Raw genomic sequence first — 19,748 nt, 5'->3', positions numbered from 1 at the left:
AACTTTCGCCTTTCCATTAGCATCCTTTGCAAATAACTATTTCAGTTGCGAAAATGAAACTTTGGAACGCACTCGTGTGTATTTGTATGACTGCTCGGCACAAAAGTTAACCGCTTTCGCCCACTCGTCCATCACCTGTCCCCATATTGTTTCCCATGTTTCTGGTATTCTTGTATTTTTGCTTATTGGTTTTGTCATTTATTATCTTTGGCACGAAAATTCACGCTTGACAGGTCCTGCAGTCGCAGTCGCAGTCGCGATGAAAGTTTATGACAATGCCCTCGGCCACGCCCCCTTCCCTTACCACCGCCCACAAGCCGGCCGATGAAGCCCACCTGTCAGGGGGCGTGTCCTCACCTGGTTGGCATCATTCAAACGAAGGGCACTGCGGAAAAGGAATAGTTCTCGAAAAGCCGTCGCAGTGTCTCAGTTAACTAGGCAGTGTTGGAAAATTACATATTACTCAATAATTTAAATGGATATAACATTTTAGGATCGAAGTCCCACTCAGCGTTACAGGTTTTTGATTATAGCCTAAGATCTCTTCAGAAAAGTATTTTTTCCTTGTTTAGATCTCCAAAAGACGTCAAAGTTTCTCAGTTAACTTGACAGTGTTGGAAAATAACATATTACTCAAAATTGTAATAGGATATACCATTTAAAGATCAAAATCCCACATAGCGTTAAAGGTTTTTGGTTATGGCTAAAGATCTCTTAAGAAAAAGTAGATTTTCGCTGTGGTAAAAATATATTTAATAAAAAATGTCTAGTTCTAGAAAATTATATAAAATGTATCAGTTAACTAGGCAGTATTGGAAAATGAAATATTACTCAATAATCTAACATGAAATAAAATTCAAGGAACGAAATGCCACTGAGCGATAGACGATTTGATTTTAGTCAAAGACCTCTTATGAAAAAGTTGTTTTTTCTTGTGGTAAAAATATGATTTTCTAGCCTTAAATACAAATTAATATTTACCAGTGTTGGTTAAGTGTTTTAGATTTTGTAAACATTGCAAATATTCGTTCAAATATGGAACAATCAAATATTAGTTTCTGATTTGTTTAACATTTATTTATTGCAGTAGAACATCATTTATGTAATAATAACAATAATTATAGTGAGTGAAACTATAAATTGTTAGTGTTAAAAATGGGCAAATACCTCAAATTTATATTATTGCAAAATAGCTCGGAGGAAAAAAAATTTTTAAAAGTTAAAAATGTAACTGTAATTTTTAATTAATAATAAACCTTTAATAAATTAACTATAATTTCTCCCGGTGCACTATAGGCTGGCTGACCACTTTTTGTGGCCAAAAATCAATTTTTCGAAAGTCGTTAATATTAAAATCTAATGAAGACAAAGTGTTGGGAAAACTTCAAACTTTAATGTTACGTAACAGAAATTTTAACAGAGTCACGATCTGTTAAAATATCGGCTGTGAAAACAGCTGTTCGGTGTCACGGGCGCACGAAAGCTACTTTGTGAAAAAAAGAGTCGGTTTAAAATTATAAAAATAAGGCACCAAACTAAGTTTTTACCAAACAAGTTATGATGGCATCGAAAGATAGCGGTTTGTACTTTATGTTTGTGGTCGTCACAAGTTGGATTTGTTTGTGTTGTCCCTGTAATTGAGTGTTTTTTATAGTCGCTTTACGTGTACAAATTTACAATAAAAACTAACTTTAAATAGAGATATAAAGTGAGTTTCACCTAGTTTCACCTTAATATTTACACTGTGTTGTCGGTAGTTCAGTTCTTGTTCATATGAATGCTATTCTAAAGTGCACTTTTGCGCACTTTCGTCGCAATTTACCTTTTTAGGTCACAACCTCAGGTTAGACAACTCAGAATTGTTTTCGATTTAACATGTGAAAAATGGGCGGCGCCACACCTTTTTTCTATATATATGTTCATTACATCGATATAAATCCAAATCAAAAATATACACCTCTAAATTATGTTTTGTTTTTAGGGTAAGTATTTTCTTATATATTTTTATATTATTTTTTATGATACAACTAGAATTTCTCCTAAATGGGGCGTTGCCACGCCTTTTTCTGTTAGTTTGCTAATTATAAGCCCAAATATAAGAACCGAACTCAAAAATTTGGTTTTGCTTGAAGTTATTAATTTTGGCCACAAAAAGTGTTCAGCCAGCCTATAGTGCGGTGCCCGAATACATTTAGTTTAGGTGGCGAATCAAAGTGAGCCGCAAAATAGAAACAAATGCAAAACTTTTGATTGGCAGTTGCCTTTGTTTGCTGGCCGGGAAATTTAGAAAGTTTGGCAAGCCGCAACTTTAGACAGGTGCAAAAAAAAAGAAAGAACAGAAAAAAGGAGAGTCGAACCGCATTGAGGCCCCTTATGCCCAAAACACCCTTCCATTTTGGGCCTTTACAGCCTGGGAAAAGTGACACCACGATGCCATAACATTAAATGCCTAACAAGTTACTCAATTTCAATGGTCAGTGGATGTGGATGATGCTATCCCTGTCTACCGTCTGGGGCACCTTGCGATGCGCTCTCTCCCTCTAATGGCCGGAAAAGGGCAAGAAAATTTCCATAATTTTATGGGCTTGACAAGCTCCCAGCAACACGGACACTGGGCCGTAAAGTGGAATTTTCAAGAACATCGGAAACCACACGGACCTTCTCGCTACTGCTCGCTTGCGTTTTAATATTTATGCATAAAAATTTATAGGTGCTAAAGTACGCATCAGTACATACATATGTATATGGCTGTAGGTTCGCCAACATCACCACCCCTCCCCCCCCCCCAAAAAAAAATACTGGTTAGTACGTTTTTCGAGCCATCTTTTCCCAGACCAGGGACCAGAGGCCCTCCTCCAGTTTTCCCCGCCGTTTTTCCCCACTCGATTTTCCGCCAGCAGAAAAGTAGAACTATCATTGCAGCAGATCGAAAGCTTTTATGTGTCAAGTTAATGAAACCGGAGGAGCAAGTGTCCACCGGGGGCAGGAATGGGGCAGGATTGGGGGCATGGGGCATGGAGGCCAGGATGGCAGAGGGGATAGATTCCGACAGCTGATTGCATCGGATTCCCTCTTAAGGTGACACTTTATACTGGGCTGCCTTTAATCGGGGATTTAACTTTATGGCCCCGCCTTGGTCTCATTAAATTTTTATGTTTTCTGTGCGCTCTATTCCGGGTTTTAGATTTTTATACGGATTTTAAGCAGGCGGCTATGACGTCTGAACTTTAAATCTTATACCTTTTGGAATTCCAGAATTTAAATTTGAATTTATAACAAATATTTTGTAATGGTTTCCTAGTCATTTATTCACCCATACTAGATATTCGTTTTATTATTTAATATCTATTATGAACTTTTCATATTTAGTTTTATCTTATATCTTTTGGAATTCCAGAATTTAAATTTAAATTTTATAAAAAATATTTTGTAATGATTTTCTAGTCTTTTATGCACATATACTTGATAGATAGATGTATTTCTCATTTTTAATCGTACTTAAGGAGTGCAGACCCATCTAAATTTAATATTAACTGTTGCTTTTTTAAAACTTGTTATAAATAAAACTGAAAGGAGTTCATCAATGCATTTATTTGTATTTAACTGGTCACAAATTAATAATGGCCAAATTTTTAAAAATCATTTAAGTGAAAAACCCACATTGATTACACCAGTTTACAAAAAAAAATTGATGAAATACGCCTTTCAGGAAACCTTTGTTTTCCGGTAAGATACATCTCCCTGATTAAGAAAAGGGCACTTAAAATTTTTTCTATGGTACCAATTTTTTTTAAAGTGTAAAAAACGTTTTTTGCACTTTTTTATTTTATAACTTGAGTTGTGATAAACCGAATTCGGTCATTAAGGACTCATTTTACAGGTAATAGAATGCCCTTTAACTTTTTTATACACATCATTAAGTTCCATTCATTAGTTCAAAAGCTACACTTCGTCAAAGTTGAAAAATTTGGAAAAAAATCAAAAACGCTGGCATAAATGGCTTCTTTAAAAATACACGCGTAAAAACCGAAATTAGTTTTATGTTTTTTTCTTGATGGCTGAACCATAACGGAGAATATGCGCCATAGATCACGACAATCCGTTGGTAAATCGATTTTTAACAGATTTTTAAACGTATATACCCAAGTTCATTATTCGGGAGCAGCGGCCGTTAAACGTTATTTTAAATTTTCAGTGTTGGGGAACGTAAGAATTTGGTGCAAGTTGTTATGCATAACGTCAGTTTCCTTGCTAAAAATATATGAAAATGATTTCCTCGTAACTGCAATCGCATACTCTTTAGCTTGCCCAGCGCTATAGCAAAGAAACTGACGTTATGCATAACAACTTGCACCAAATTCTTACGTTCCCCAACACTGAAAATTTAAAATAACGTTTAACGGCCGCTGCTCCCGAATAATGAACTTGGGTATATACGTTTAAAAATCTGTTAAAAATCGATTTACCAACGGATTGTCGTGATCTATGGCGCATATTCTCCGTTATGGTTCAGCCATCAAGAAAAAAACATAAAACTAATTTCGGTTTTTACGCGTGTATTTTTAAAGAAGCCATTTATGCCAGCGTTTTTGATTTTTTTCCAAATTTTTCAACTTTGACGAAGTGTAGCTTTTGAACTAATGAATGGAACTTAATGATGTGTATAAGAAAGTTAAAGGGCATTCTATTACCTGTAAAATGAGTCCTTAATGACCGAATTCGGTTTATCGAAACTCGAGTTAGAAAATAAAAAAGTGCTAAAAACGTTTTTTACACTTTAAAAAAAATTGGTACCATAGAAAAAATTTTAAGTGCCCTTTTCTTAATCAGGGAGATGTATCTTACCGGAAAACAAAGGTTTCCTGAAAGGCGTATTTCATCAATTTTCTTTTGTAAACTGGTGTTATGTGAAAAAAAGACTGCTTGTTATAAATGAAGCTTAAATAAATTCATCAACGCATTTATTTGCATTTAAATGGTCACAAATTATAACTGCCGGATTTTTAAAGATCATTTTGCTGAAAAATCCACATTGAGTATGTGAAAGGCAAACAAAAATAAAAAGGCTGCTTGCAATTTAAATCGAATTTTGGCATTTCTGGGTCGCCGCAATTGTGTCGTTCGATTGTCGCTGCAAATCGAAATTTTCCCATCCATAAATTGAGCAAAAAAAAAAAGCGAAAGAAAATTTGAAACAAGAAAACTAAGCCGCAGCCTAAATAGAGAAAAGCTAGTGCTTGCCATATCCTCACACACAGATACACACACACACACACACGCGCGTATGCATTTTCATTTTCATTACACAAATGAAATTTTTATGCTGGTGTGAGTGTGAATATGCGAGTGTGAGTGTGAGTGACATGGTACTGGCGGAAAATCATAACTTGAAATGCGTTAAAATGCATATAAAAAATTTATAGCCTACACTTAGGCGCACATTAAATGACATGCCTGTCAAAGGCTTGTCCAAAAGCAAGGGGTATAAAATTGGCCTCGAAAGGGTGTTACAAGGGGTTTTGGCAGTTGGGCTTACAAGGACCTGCACTGAGAAAAAAATCCTCATCCTTCGATTAAAAATCTCTAGTATCTTTTTATACTTAGATCCAAATTCTCAACCGCATGTTAAACAAAACATACATTATACATACATCATACATTAACTAGGACTTAAACCTACTTTTATTTTAAAATGCGTATCAGAAAGTAAACTATTCACAAAATATCTTAGAATGGCCTTTTTATTCACTTCTCTTTAAAAATAATTACAATTTCTTTATTTTGAGCTCGATTTGATATTAGTAAATTTATAATAAGTCCAGTTAATTATATTGAGTCTAGATCAATAATAAAAATATTATTATATATATTATATAAATATTATATAGTTTGTAGATATGAATGCTTAAATTATTAAAAAAAAATTCTTTTAATGACCCTACTGACTTTTCCTACGCTTGTTAAATGTATAATTGCACAAAATATAAGGCTGGTTACAAATTTTCGTCCTCTTTGGGTCCATTTTTGGAAAATAAAGAGTATAAATGCTACCCTCATCAACAAAAGAATCCCTTTTGGCTATATCTAGAATTTTTGGCAGTGTGCTCTGATTATTTAGTGGCCAAGCCCAGCCTGTCTCTGATTGCTCTTGACAGCGCTGACCCCAAAAAAAAAGAAAGGAAAAATATAAGAGCTGCAAAGAAAAAAAAAAGAATTATGAACCAAAACGTGTGTAATGATGATGTGTATTTTAATGTACAATTTGCGGCCTTTAATAGCACTCTCTCACATACACACACCCACTGAAACACGCAAAATGTCCCCCTATTTCCATGGATTTAAGAACGTAATCACAGCCTTTCATGCCGTGCATTTCATACCTTCCACATACCACACATAACACACACCACACACACTCAACCCAATGCCGAACAATATAAAATGGATGGCAAGCAGACATAATAGATTCAGTTTTTCTGATTAAATCAATTTTGTTTAAAAAAAAAAAAAAAGTTTTTTTTATTCATTTGACCTGTCAGCAACAGAGGCAGCAGCAGTAGAGTGTGGAAAAACCATTAAAAATATTATGAAAAAGTTTGAAGAACTCATCGGCCATAAAAAGAGAGTTCGCGAATAAAGGGGGAGCAACCAGGTTCCGTCGTCAAAATGCAAATTATTTGTAATTATTTGCGCTTCGAATGGCTAAAGCGAATGACATTCTGCGAAATTCAGTGCCTTTGTCTAAGGATTTTGAACCTTTGACAAAGAAAATAATGTCGAAAATATTAAAAGTTTTTTAGGAAATTGCACAGCAGCGCAGATGTGGCTGAATAAATCTTTAGAATTTTCAAAACAATTCTTTTGGCATCGAAATATTAACAATAAAATACTTTTTGCAGCAAAAAGAATATTTTCATATTGTTATCAAAACAATTATTTCCGTATTAGTATTTCCGGTTTTATTTTGGAGACATGGTCTAATTATAATATGAACATTAGTATATTGAACCAAACTCAAAGTCTTAGCCTTTTCGCTTTCCCATAAAAGACCTGCATTGATTTCCTTGAAACCTTTTTAGGAAAAGACCTAGTTCTAGACCTACACATAGTATACCATGTATTCTATATACTAAGTATATCTGATTTTATTTGGGGACATGGTCTAAATAATATATCAACAATAATATATCAACCCATATATCAACTCAATCTCAAAGTCTTATCCCTTTAACTTTCCATAAGAGACCTGCATTGATTTCCCTGAATCCTTTTTACGAAAAGACCTAGTTCTAGACCTAGATCCCACACCATATAGTATAGCATGTATTCTATATACTAAGCACAATCTAGAACTGCCGCAGCACTTGACTTGAATTTCTTGTTCTCGTTTTTGTTTGCGTTTGTGTTTGGGCCCCTCGCCTTTGTTAATTTCTGTTGTTTGCCTTTAACCCCAACAAACAAAGGGCCAACCGAGCGGCGAGCAAAACAAAAACCCAAAAAAAATGGGAAGGGAATACGTAAAAAAATAAAACGAAAGTGAGGAATATCAATTGTTAGATGCAATATATATGTATATATAGGTATATTACTCATACGCAGTGTGGTCACTTGCCTGTTTTTTATGTGGTATTATGATGGTAAAAATTCTGATCGATGGTTCTGCCGCAGATTTCAATTCCGGTTGCGATTTCCGTTAAGGATCTGTCTTTCTTGTCGACTTCCGACTTCGATGGTCTCGCACACTTTCTGTTTTGTAGCACTCTTCGCTCAGATATTACACATACGCACTGTGGTTGCACCAAAAAATAATTCGCAAAAAAATTTGAACAATTTAAATATCCGATATGACAGCGATTTGAACAGCGATTGCCTGACAATATCAATTATTATTATTTCCCATTATCATTTATATTTTTTCTTTTTTTATTTTTGCCGACGCTTTGTTTTGTTTGATTTGATTTAAGGACCTTCGGTCCGCTCCTTTGTAAATATATTTATATGTGTGTGTGTGTGTTTGTGTGTACGTATGTTTGGTGATTCGTATTTGTGTAAGATACTGATATATGTGAGATGTACGCGCGTGTGTGCGTGTGAATAGTTTTTGTAATCCGCGCAAATCCGCTGGTAAATTTGAACTGACTGAGTTCAAAAGCTAAAATGAGTTTGCATACCCCAAAAACGTACTACCAAATGCCCGAGACCGATTTCCCCAGCCGAAGCCAAAGCCGAATGCCGATTTCGAGCCGAAGTGGAAACCCGAGAGCCTCGAGATGGGAAAGTTCGCTCACAGCTGCGGCAAGTGAAAGTGTCCTACAGGCAGAGCCCAAAACTGTGCGAAAAGCTTTCACTTAGCTGGCTGTTGAGCTTGAAGGATTTTCAAAAATCTTCACTTTATTTAAGGATTTTCATAGGCATTGTAAAACAAATTTAAAATCCGAAAGATATATCTTAAAAGATAACAAAATATCACTAAAGTTTTATGTACAAAATTCGCTTTTAAAAGCCGGCTCTTGTAAAATCCTTTGGTGTTATACCACATATGTATGTAGAACAGTTTTGAGCCTTCGACCAGTTTTCTTGGGCGCAACATTAAGAACCTGATTTGAAAGTTGAAACTCGAAAACTTGAATATTTTCAATTTACATTTCCACTTAAAAAAGAACACCAATTGTACTTTATTTAAAAAAAATTCAAGCCCTTTACATTTTTATCAAACGAACAACTTGTAGTACTTGCAGATTTGAAAAAACTCTATCAATTTATCTAGTAAAAATTTTTAAAACATATTTTCGAAACACGCATACACACACACCTATATATATTTTTAGAACCAAAAAAACACAAACTCAAATCGCAATGGCTGTTCAATTTTCAGAAAAACACTTTTTCAGGGAACTTTGTTCAAGACCAACCGCTTCAAAACTCAATCGAACTGAACAGAACTGAAGTGAAGCAACAACTGACCCAACCGAGCGTTTTCAAAATCGCGAAAAGCCAGCGTATAACAGTTATCCAGTCAGCTGAGAGCCCCTTAAAAAGAGAGAGAGAGAGCGAGAGTATAGCTTTCGCATCGCATCCTGAGCTTTCAAGGCTGAGAATGGCAAAAAGGAAGTTGAATGCATACAAAAAAAATAGAATGCTTGATAAAAAAAACTCAAGAAAATTAGTCGAAAAAAATATTTTCGGAAAATCTAAAGCTTTTCCCGCTCTCTTGGCGCCTGCGCGAAAGAGAGAGCATGAGCCGGAGTGAGAGAGAGGGATGATGGGGGCGGTGAAGTAGTTGCCTGCTTATGTTTCACACGTTATGCTCCTTATGCTCCTGCGAGTGTTGTTGCTGCCTTGCCTTGCGATACCCTCTCAAGGGATGCTATTATCTTTCAAGATTTCTTTAACATCCCTTTATAATTCTGGTACCTTTTGAAGATTAAGTTAAAGTTAAAAACTTGAAAAATAAAATTAGCCAAATCAAGGTGATGTATTATGTATTTAAGTATTTTTTTTACCTGTTATATCTTTTATTCATAGCTCTTGAAATGTGTATTATAAAATAACATAATTTTCAATGGCAAATAAAAAAAAAATTAAAATTTGATTAGAACAGTATACTTTTACGTATTTATAATCTAGCTTATTTTTCAATGTCAAATAAAAAAAAATAAAACAAAAAATGGATATGTGTTAGTTATAATAAGCAATATACTTATATCTTCATATTTCTTCCTTTCATTTATATTAGTACTGACTAGATTTCAAATATAAAGTACAAATACATAATCTACAATCTAAGACCTTATGACACTTGATTGATTTTTTACTGCCTTCTGACTGGATATGTTTTAAAAAGTCAGGCAACCTAAATACTATTTAATAAATAAATGTATAATTTAAATGGTAAATGTTAACCATTTTTTCTCTAGGTTGCCATGAATTTTTTAAACAAGTCCGTCAGCAAGTCAAAAATTAGGCTTGTGTCATAGGGACTTAATTAAAAGTTGTATCTCTTTTTACAATGGTACAAATATCAATGGAATTTTAACAGAGTACAATTCTTTTGATATTATTATCTGAAATATATTTATTTATTATTTGATTGTTTTAAAAGTTTTTTAAAATATTTTTAGCATTCCTTTTATTTGTTTTTTAATTTTTTGTCTGGGCAGCTTTTTTTTACAGTTAATGGGAGTTCAACAGAGGGTAATACTTATGATATTATTTCTATAAAACTTGGGCTTAGTTTTTTATTTGCTTATAATTTTTTATAAATATTTGTGGTGTATCTATTTCAAGTTGTTTTCGTAAAAATTTTATACTTTATAATATTTTTAATATTTATACTGTTTTGGAAGGGTATTCCTTGGTTGCCCCAAAGTAGGCCATCCCTTTTGGTTTTTTGTCGGTGTTGCTGTTGTTGGCGTTGCGGCTGCTGCTGTTTCTGTTGTTGCTGTAGTTGTTGGCGCTCCTGTGGCCATTGTTGCACACCTGTGATTTAGCGAGGACGCCGCCGAGGACGAGGACGCTTTCGTGGCTTCTCGCCGCTGGCCGTCCTCGTGTGCCAGCTGATATTTACCTTATTCCCCACATCCCAGCTAACAGCTAAAATAACAGCAACAACAACGACAACAACAACAACGGCAGCCATGGCAAGAAAATGGAAAATTGAGAAAGGAAAAGCTGGAGAAACACTAGACATGGCAACAACAAGGAACGCACTTAGAAATGATAGCCCAGCTTTATGCTAATGTTTGCCATTGCTTTAAGTACTCACTCAGTTGGTGAGTTAGTCAGTCAGTCAGTCAGTGAGTCAATCAGTCAGTCAGCCATTCAGTCAGTCAGTCATTCAGTCAGTCAGTCAGTCAGTCATTCAGTCAGTCAGTCAGTTGGGTCAGTCAGTTTTTGGCATGCAGATGACAATACTGTAGGGGTCGCCTTAACTCTCAAATAGAACAGGTTTCATCGGAAATGGCTGAGCCCACACATGTCCAGGTTTTTTGGAGTATCTGTGTGTTTTTTGTGTTCTTGTGTGCGTCGTGTGCATTTCATCAATTCCACTTGCTGGTTAATAAAGCAACAATATTGGCCTTAGACAGGAATCCAATTGCCAGGCAACATTTAACATCGAGTTTCTTCGTTCCTCCTTAAATAAATCAATCAAGTTTCGGGTTATTTAATTAAAACGTTCTCTAGAAATAGCCCGTTGTAAATACAAATTCACCGGTGCAAAAAAAAACAATCCATTTGATTTTGTCTCAAACATCAAAATGGTAGTATAAGCATTTTTTAAAGCCTTTGGAAATAAATGTATAATAAATATAAAAGACAATAAGACCGTTTTCAGTGTAAGATATATCGATTATAGAAAACATCAAATCATATACTTCCTTCAGTAAAATAATAATAACCTTACCAACTTAAACTAAATTATAAAATATATATACTTAATATACTTAATATACTTATATGGCAATATTTATATTTTTTTAAAAATGTAGTCATGATCACTAGTATATTAAAAAACTTTAGCTAATCATAAGCAATATATTTCCTTCAGTTAAATAAAATTAAGCTAACTAACTTAAACAAAATTATAAAATATATACTTAATCATGGCAATATTTATATATTTTAAAAAATGAAGTCATGATATTATAATATCGATAATTATCGGTTATATTTCGATGTCTGAAAAGTGTAATCACCAGTATATTAAAAAACTTAAGCTAGCTTATACAATATAAATTTCATCACAGCAATATTTATGTTTTATAAAAAAAGGTATTCCTGATATTATCCATTGAATTTCGATGTATTGTAATCACCAGTATATTATCTAACTTATAAAATATATATTTCATCATGGCAATATTTATAATATATATATAATATATTTATATTTATAATTGGTATTATATTATTATATTTATTAAATATATAATATATTTATTTGATTTTTTTGTTTATTTGTTGATTATATTCGTTCATGGTTTTAATTTAAATATTATAAAGAATGTAATCCTGATATTATTATATTTCGATGCGTAAAGGTATGTGAATTCCAGTTATACGCTCTTAATCCCCATACAATCTATTAGTATCTGCTCAATTGTTTATGAAGCCAATGAACTCGACACTCGAACACTCTATAAAAGGCGATAATAGTCGAGGCCCATGAAAATGAGTGTTATACGGTAATAAGGCAGCGTCAAGTATTCCGACGACAGCCACATAAGAAAATTGTGATCCCGCCGTAAACTCGGTCTCCGTGTTAATTACATGAACTCAAGCATGACACCATTTTCCTTAACCCCCCCTCCCCCTACGCACAGAATTTCCCATTTTCTAACCCCCTTTTTGGGGCCTCGTGACAGAAATCGACATCCATTGCCAGGCCCCAACATGCAAATCAAATTATTTTGGCATATAAAATGCTTATTAACAGATTATATGCTCACTCAATATTAACTGACTGACTGACTCGGCTGAATGGCAAATGGGTGAAAGGGCCTTTCCCCCCCACTTTCACCACCACCCCCCTGAAATTTGCGAAGTGTAGGCGGCGTTCCTCCTTTGTTTTTGGTCTTGGATTTTAATACCCTTTGATGGTATCGGAGGCACAATGAGTGCCAAGCACTTTGGCTCGCTTATTTATATTTATGGCCGATAACAGTCGGCAGTCGACAGTCGACAGTCGACACTTGGCCATCAGCAAACAGACAATGGTGAGCCATCCACGGATTTTAATATTTGTCAGTGTCTTTATCTGTATCTGAACGATAGCGGCAATAGGTTGTCACTGGTCTCGGGTTTCGATCAAATGCCTTTGATTCACCCCCAAGGCGATTAAATAATTTACTAAAGGTATTATAAATAATATATATATTTACATATAGGTCTATTTGTTTATGGTATCTCAATTAGGTTGTTGTGAGTGATGTTAGTAGCCCAAGAATATTAAATCAAATATTGGAAATCGGGCGATTAAATAATTTAGTGTAGGTATTATAAATATGTATATACTTCAAGGTTTTTTGATGTGTTGTTTTTCCGGGTAATTCGATTAGATTAGTGTGAATAATGTTTACTGCCCAAAAATATTCAATCAGATGTCTCAGGGGATTAAAAAAATTAGTAAAGGTATTCCAATATATATATTTTGGGGTATTTATATATGTATTTTATGGATTAATTTTTAGTTTTAAGGAACAACAACTAAGCCAAATCGGCTAATTTTAAATTTTTTAAAAATGGATAAACTTTACTTTCTGTGTCTATATTCCTTTTCTAAAAACGACAAGATTTTTAAAGAATTTACAATGACCATTGAAAATAACTAAAGTCCCATCCCATGCATGTTTTGTCTTTCTTTCTATTGTTTTTCCCAGCATTTCTTTAACAAAGTTAGCTATTTTCCATTTATCTCCGCCTTTCTTTCTATTAAAAAATGCGTGTTTAGTGTCTGGAAAACTATTTCATCACATTTACCCAAGAACCCTCTATTCAGGTGTATTCTTCAAGTATTTTCTTTGAAATGTGCCCAAGAAAAGTAAGCTCCACTTGGGATTTAATAACTTTTGTTAAGCTAAAACATATTTTTTTCCACATTTTAGGCAACTTTTCCCCATAAAATAAATTAGATTCTTATGACCAATTGCTATTTGGCACTTCTCTTTTATTATTCAAGATATTTGGCCAATGTCTAATTTAAATTTGATGGACGGCAGGTCATAATAATAATAATAATAATAATGATAATAATAAGCAGCTACTCCCCCTTCCCTTCTCCATCAGGCATTTCATTTGCAGACAGCCACGCAAAACAAACCTAATTACACTTTACTTTCACTTTCTCTGCCAGCAACAGGAGCCAGGAGAAAGTCGAGGTGAAAGTGGGAGGGGGGGGGGCTGACTTTGGTGAGAAAAACTTCAAAAGCTTCTGGTCAAAGCAAAGTTTGTCCGCCTTGGCATATTTTGCGTAATATAAATTTTGCTGCCGGTTTATGTACAATATTCTTGGCCTTTGGCCAATTTGAAAAGCCAATAAAACCGTTTAAAGCGTTGTCACAGATTCTCCTCCAATTTTCCTCTTTTCTTTTTTTCCTTTTCCTTTTTTTTTTAGCTCGCAAACAAACAATGGGAAAATAAAGAAAGGAATCTGAGAGGCGGCATTGACATTTATTGTTCATTTGACAACATAATGAACATTTTTATATGCAAATAATGCTACGCGTGTGTGTGCGAGTGAAAGTGTTATAAAGCGCTTTTCGAGCGCTTATTTGTATGTTTTTATTTAAATAATAAATGGGCAACCGCAACCCCCCTTGTTTCGTTCGAGCCGCTCATAAGTAGGCAATGATTTTTGGTTCGCTGCTGGAAGGTAACCACCCCGGAATCACCCAGTAAGCACCCCACCCCTGAAAAAACGAAGGCCCGTAATGAGCGTGTCATTTAGCGTAATTTCACTTGATTGTTATGGCATTACAACAATGCCCCAAGTACAATACACACGCACAACAAAAGGCGCCGGAGAGTGTAGAAGTTTATCTTATCATCGCAGGCTCCGCTCTTGGAAAATTCACGGAAAACTCACGGAAAATTCGGTAGGTGAAATGCGGGGTGCATGTGCATAAATTATGAATGGCCGAAGTATTTCGTTGCTTTTTTCCGAAGCGGTTCTCTTAGAAAACTCACCTGTTGTATTGGAAAATTTTCACAAGCTCTCCTGCAAACAAAAAAAGGAAATGCATGTTATTTATATTTATTTATTGAAGAGTGATCTATATTTAAAAAAGGTTTTTAAATGTTTTCCCCCATGCAAATTATTGTACATTTTGTCTTTTTAACAAGCAAAACAACTAATCAATCTTTGACATTTGTGAAAAATTACTAAGAAAGTAAGGTAAGTAATTTTTCAATGAGGAATATAAATTATTTCCCAGTAGGCATTTTAAAAATTGATTCAGTGAATATATTTATTTTCTTTAAATAATTAAATTGCACCAAATTATTTCTTGATGCTAACGAAAAATTGCAATATCAACGCATTTTCTTATTAAATTGCTTTAATTGACCTATTTAGTTCTAACAAAAGTCATTTTTGATATGAGTATATTTTATACACACAAAGAAAGTAGGTAAAATTTAAATAAATGCAAAGATTGTAAGTAAATTCTAAAAAAGAACATGTATATTGTATCCATTTTACCACTTGAATGATAATTGTAAATACACTCAAAGAAAATAAATTCGTTTTTAATAAACCAAAAATATAATATTAATTCTATAAAAAACAACTACTTTTTATGATAGTTAGTACTTAAAAAATATATCAAGTTAGGTTATACATTTTAAAAAAATATATTAATATTTAAGATAACTGAAAAAATTGTATATTTTAAAAACAGATAAGCTAATAATTGAATTTGTACCATTTTAATTATATATACCCGCTGAAGATGCTTCTTTTATAATTTTTCTTGTGTAGAGCTGACCGAATTTCTGGCCTAATTCACATTGAAATATATGAGGCCTCCATTATGATTGACTAATTTAGTTGAGTGTCTGTCTGCTGTTGCATCTCCGTGTCCATTTAGCCTCATGTTATATAAGTATGACATATATTTTAGCCAGTTGTTTTGTTTGTTGATTTTTCCAATTCGTTAATTTGCTGCTGCTGTTTCGCATTGTCACCAAATTAATTGGCTGCTCCTGGAGCTGCTCGTGTCCTTCTTGCTGTTCGCTTAAGTGAATATTTCAGGCACACACACTCACACACACGAACAATGGCACACACACACTCTCGTGTTCACCGATAGGCGTACATGTGACCCGTATTAAGCCATCAATGGGATACAAGCAATTTCGTTTAATTAAAACATGCCAATACACACATTGCCGTCCGAATGATTATGGCGACGGGTACTTTTGGGTGATTTTGGCCATATCCGAAGCCAAAGAGCCAGCTGCCGGATCGAAGAGCACACATATATACATAGAATAGACCGGACTAGCTGCAAAATGCACACACTCAAATTTTATGCACGAATTGCAGCAAATGAAGCGTTCTGACGCTTCCGAGGAAACGGAAACGGAAACAGGACCTCAAACATCAACTGAAACCGAATCAGAAACAGAAACAGAAACAGAATCAGCAACAGAATGAGAAGCAGAAGAGAAATCGACAATGACAGCCCCTCTCCATTTTCATTACGCTCAGTTCAAGGTTTCCCCCTAAACAGTTGGGTTTCTCTGGATTTTCCAAAGTTTATATATTTTACCTTTCCACAGTTTTAGTTACCTTTTTTTTAGATCCTACCAATGTATATCTCTTTTATTAATACAATCCTTTTTTTCCTTCGGTATTTTGCAGTATTTTACACTGCTTTATAAAATATTTCACACTGCTTTATAAAATGTTTTACACTGCTTCATAACAAAATGTACACTGCTTTATTGACGTTTTTCTAGATTTTGACATTTTTATGTAGTTAGTTAAAATAAACTTTTAAAGTTTAAAGTGTTAAGTTAATAAACATTAATTAAAAATAATATTTATTTTGATTTAAGTAACCAAACTGTGACTACTTTTCACTATATTCACAAATCATATAATTAAAATGTCCAGTAAATCCTTCCACTTCCAAACAAAGTTCTTTTTTAATAGTTCCCAAAGAATCTGTCATCATCTAATTACAGAACTCAACTTTTCATTACTTTTCCACCAGTTTCTGGCAGCAAAGGGCTAAATGGGGTTACATTGAAATAAAAGGTAAATGGCAGAAGGCCAAAAACAATTCAAAAGTAAGGCAAAAAGAAAAGCTCAAAGAGCCAAAAAAAGAGCGTACTCTGCCATACCCATTATGACAATTTAATCGACCGGAAATAAAGTTCTTAAGCATCATAAACAAGATTTAATGTGACAAAAAGGCAAATCACAGTGGCGACGAACGAAACGCGAAACGCATTTTGGGTGGTGGCAGAAATGTCAAATGGTGTTCGCCTCGAGGGCGACAGAAAACACTCCGTATAACCCAATTTCGGGGCCCCATCCCATCGCAAAAAAAAAAGGTATCACGAAATATCGCGGTCTAGTTACAACTTCAAGCGTTTCCCTTTGGATTATGAAACCGTAAAAAAGTCGCCCTAATCTTCATTGACTGGATTCCCTTACACAGGTACATATGGTATGTGTATATATACGTTTACTTAAGCGTGGCTGTGTGGGAGTATGTATATTTGCCAAATACTTAACACATTCACCGAACCCCTTGGTTCTTTGTCAAATATATATAAGTACATCAAATAAAAAAGGGCATATCAGTTCGAATTAGCCTGTAATGATATGATTGCGAGGGTACAAAAAGTAGGGGGCTTTTTATTGAAATATTTCAGTACTTATCACAAAAACTGAATTTCTTTTTTGCTTTTTAGGGAATGTTAAATATTTATTTTAAATTCCATTTAACAGCTATGCATATGAGTCATTTAGGATCCACTATTAATTTTTTTTTTATTTTTTACTTTATTTTCTCACACCAGAACTTTTATTTATGGAACAAATATACAATCAAAAATAAATAATTAAAAATAAAAATTTAAGAAAATAAATTGGTGTCATCGATGTTAAATTTAAATTACACTTTTTCTTCAATAAGTTTATTCAGATTCCAGAATTAGGTTTATATTTTAAAATTTCTTATTTCTTTTCTCTGATGTCACATATTTTTCGATAATATCGATAATATTAATGGTGGTCACTATCGATAGCCACAACTATCGATAATGCCCACAAGCAACTCTATAAAGAAAAAATAAAAATATATATCTCTTTTATAGCCATAATAGGGTAATCTAATCAAAATATAATTTGAATAAGATGTGCTTCTTGTTGTTAAATATGCTATAAGACTTTAAACGTCAGAAATGCTAGAATTTAACAATTCTAACCAAGAAAACGGGTTCGATAACTTCAACATCGAACCAAGAGGTACAGGCAAAATCCATTCGATCCACCATTTCTCACACCGAGTTCCCCAAGTGTTTTGTGGTCTACACCTTTCCGGCTCATCCCAAATATTTGCGCTGGCAGTGTCAATAAAGCGGAGAAGAAAACAGGGGGCACGAGAGCACGGGAAAACTGCGGAAAATGTGGAAACTGTGGCAAGATGAATGCCTTGGATGGCCGACACGCTGGGGCGTTTGGCAATTAGTGCGGCTCCGCTTCCATTGGAATTTAAACCCGAAATTACACGGCTGCCTCCGACTTTTTCGACCGAGATATCAGCCGGCAATTAATCAACGGCAATCAAACCGACGACTGCGAAAATTACGCAATGTCTCGTCGCAGCGACAAGTAGCTATCTAAGTAGTGTCATCAATAAAAGTCCCACCCAGTCGGGCACTCCATCAAAACCAAAAAAAAAATAAAAACACTATCAACAGTAGCTGAAAAGCGAGAAATAAACAAAAAACAATGGAAAACAATGGGTCGTCCCCCCAATGTTCAAATGTTCCGATATCGAAGGCAAAATACGGGGCAAAAATCAGCAAATAAGACATTAGAGCAAAGGAAAAGTGCAGGCTGTCAGTCGGCTTATCGCAAATGCAATCAAATCAAATCGAAATTGAGCAAAATATAAAACTTAAGGCGGAGAGGTCTTATCGGTGATAAATCAATCAAATCAAAGTCAATGATGGCAAATAATAATTAAGCTCAAGTTGACTTAACGACCTGGGAAAATAAAAACAGCTGGCTCGTTTAATGTAAATATTTAAAGCTGTATTTTTTATAAATATATATTAAGAATATTTTCTGAAATAAAATTCTGATATAAAATGTTGATATATGTATAAAAAGAATATTAGAAATTCTGATATAAATAAATCTAAGCTTTTAATAAAATTTAATTAAAAACGTAGTTCTAAATATAATTCTTAAGATTTTAATTTGTATAATAATTTAGGGGATTCAACAATTATTGTAGGTATAGATTAAATTTTTCCTTTAAACCTAAAAAAATAAATTATAAAATAAATTTACTCTGCCAGAAAATCTCAAACTTAAGTACAAAAATCATCTCCTACTTAAATCTTAAAGGCATTTAGGCAATTTGCACATTTGACACTCAAACTAAAATGCCAGATTAGTATCCATTTATTTGAAAACTGAGCCTAGTAGCACAATCAATCAAATCGCCAGAGATAAACATGTTACACGGATTGAAATATATACAATATTTATCAAAGAGCGTGTCAATTAAGTGCTTGGTCGCACGGCAGAGGCAAATACAAATTGCCGGAGCATAATTAGAGATTGTAAATTAAATTGTTGGCCATGCCGGACAATTAACAAGTCAGTTGACTGATGTTGATTTAGCGCAAATCGTTTGGGGTGTAAAAATATAGCCCCCATCCCCTCTTCCATTTTTCTCTAATCGATGGCAATTAGAAGGGGCTGACTTAAATCGCTTATTTGCATATGATTGATAGGCATCGATATGTGGGGGTGTGGAAAAGGGGGCGGAAAATAAACCCATGGAGCTGAAAAAATGAAGACATTTACATGACAACATTTGTTGCTCGTCACTGTCCCATTTGTCAGTGTGTGTGTGAGTATCTGTGTATTTGCATTTGTACCGCTGACAGTGCCTAAGCGGCCATTTTATCATGTCTTCCTTTCAACACACTCATACACCCACATCCTCACATATGTGGCAGTTTGATATGACAAATGATTGGTGACACATCGTGTCTTG

At 34.2% G+C, this 19,748-nt stretch overlaps 1 protein-coding gene across 1 annotated transcript in view; it reads right to left on the bottom strand.

Annotated features, from left to right (window-relative positions):
- Positions 1 to 19,748, bottom strand: part of Pde9 (phosphodiesterase 9) — a 147,695-nt gene that overhangs the window by 99,033 nt on the left and 28,914 nt on the right. Inside the window, exon 3 of the mRNA XM_017068310.4 lies at positions 14,686 to 14,716. The gene's annotated coding sequence lies outside the window, so the exon portion shown is untranslated. The remainder of the gene's footprint in view (positions 1 to 14,685; positions 14,717 to 19,748) is intronic.

This window comes from Drosophila suzukii, chromosome X, assembly GCF_043229965.1.
Source record: "Drosophila suzukii chromosome X, CBGP_Dsuzu_IsoJpt1.0, whole genome shotgun sequence".
Classification (NCBI taxonomy): domain Eukaryota; kingdom Metazoa; phylum Arthropoda; class Insecta; order Diptera; family Drosophilidae; genus Drosophila; species Drosophila suzukii.
The sequence above is the reverse complement of the archived record's forward strand: the minus strand, read 5'-3'. Positions and strand labels throughout refer to the sequence as shown.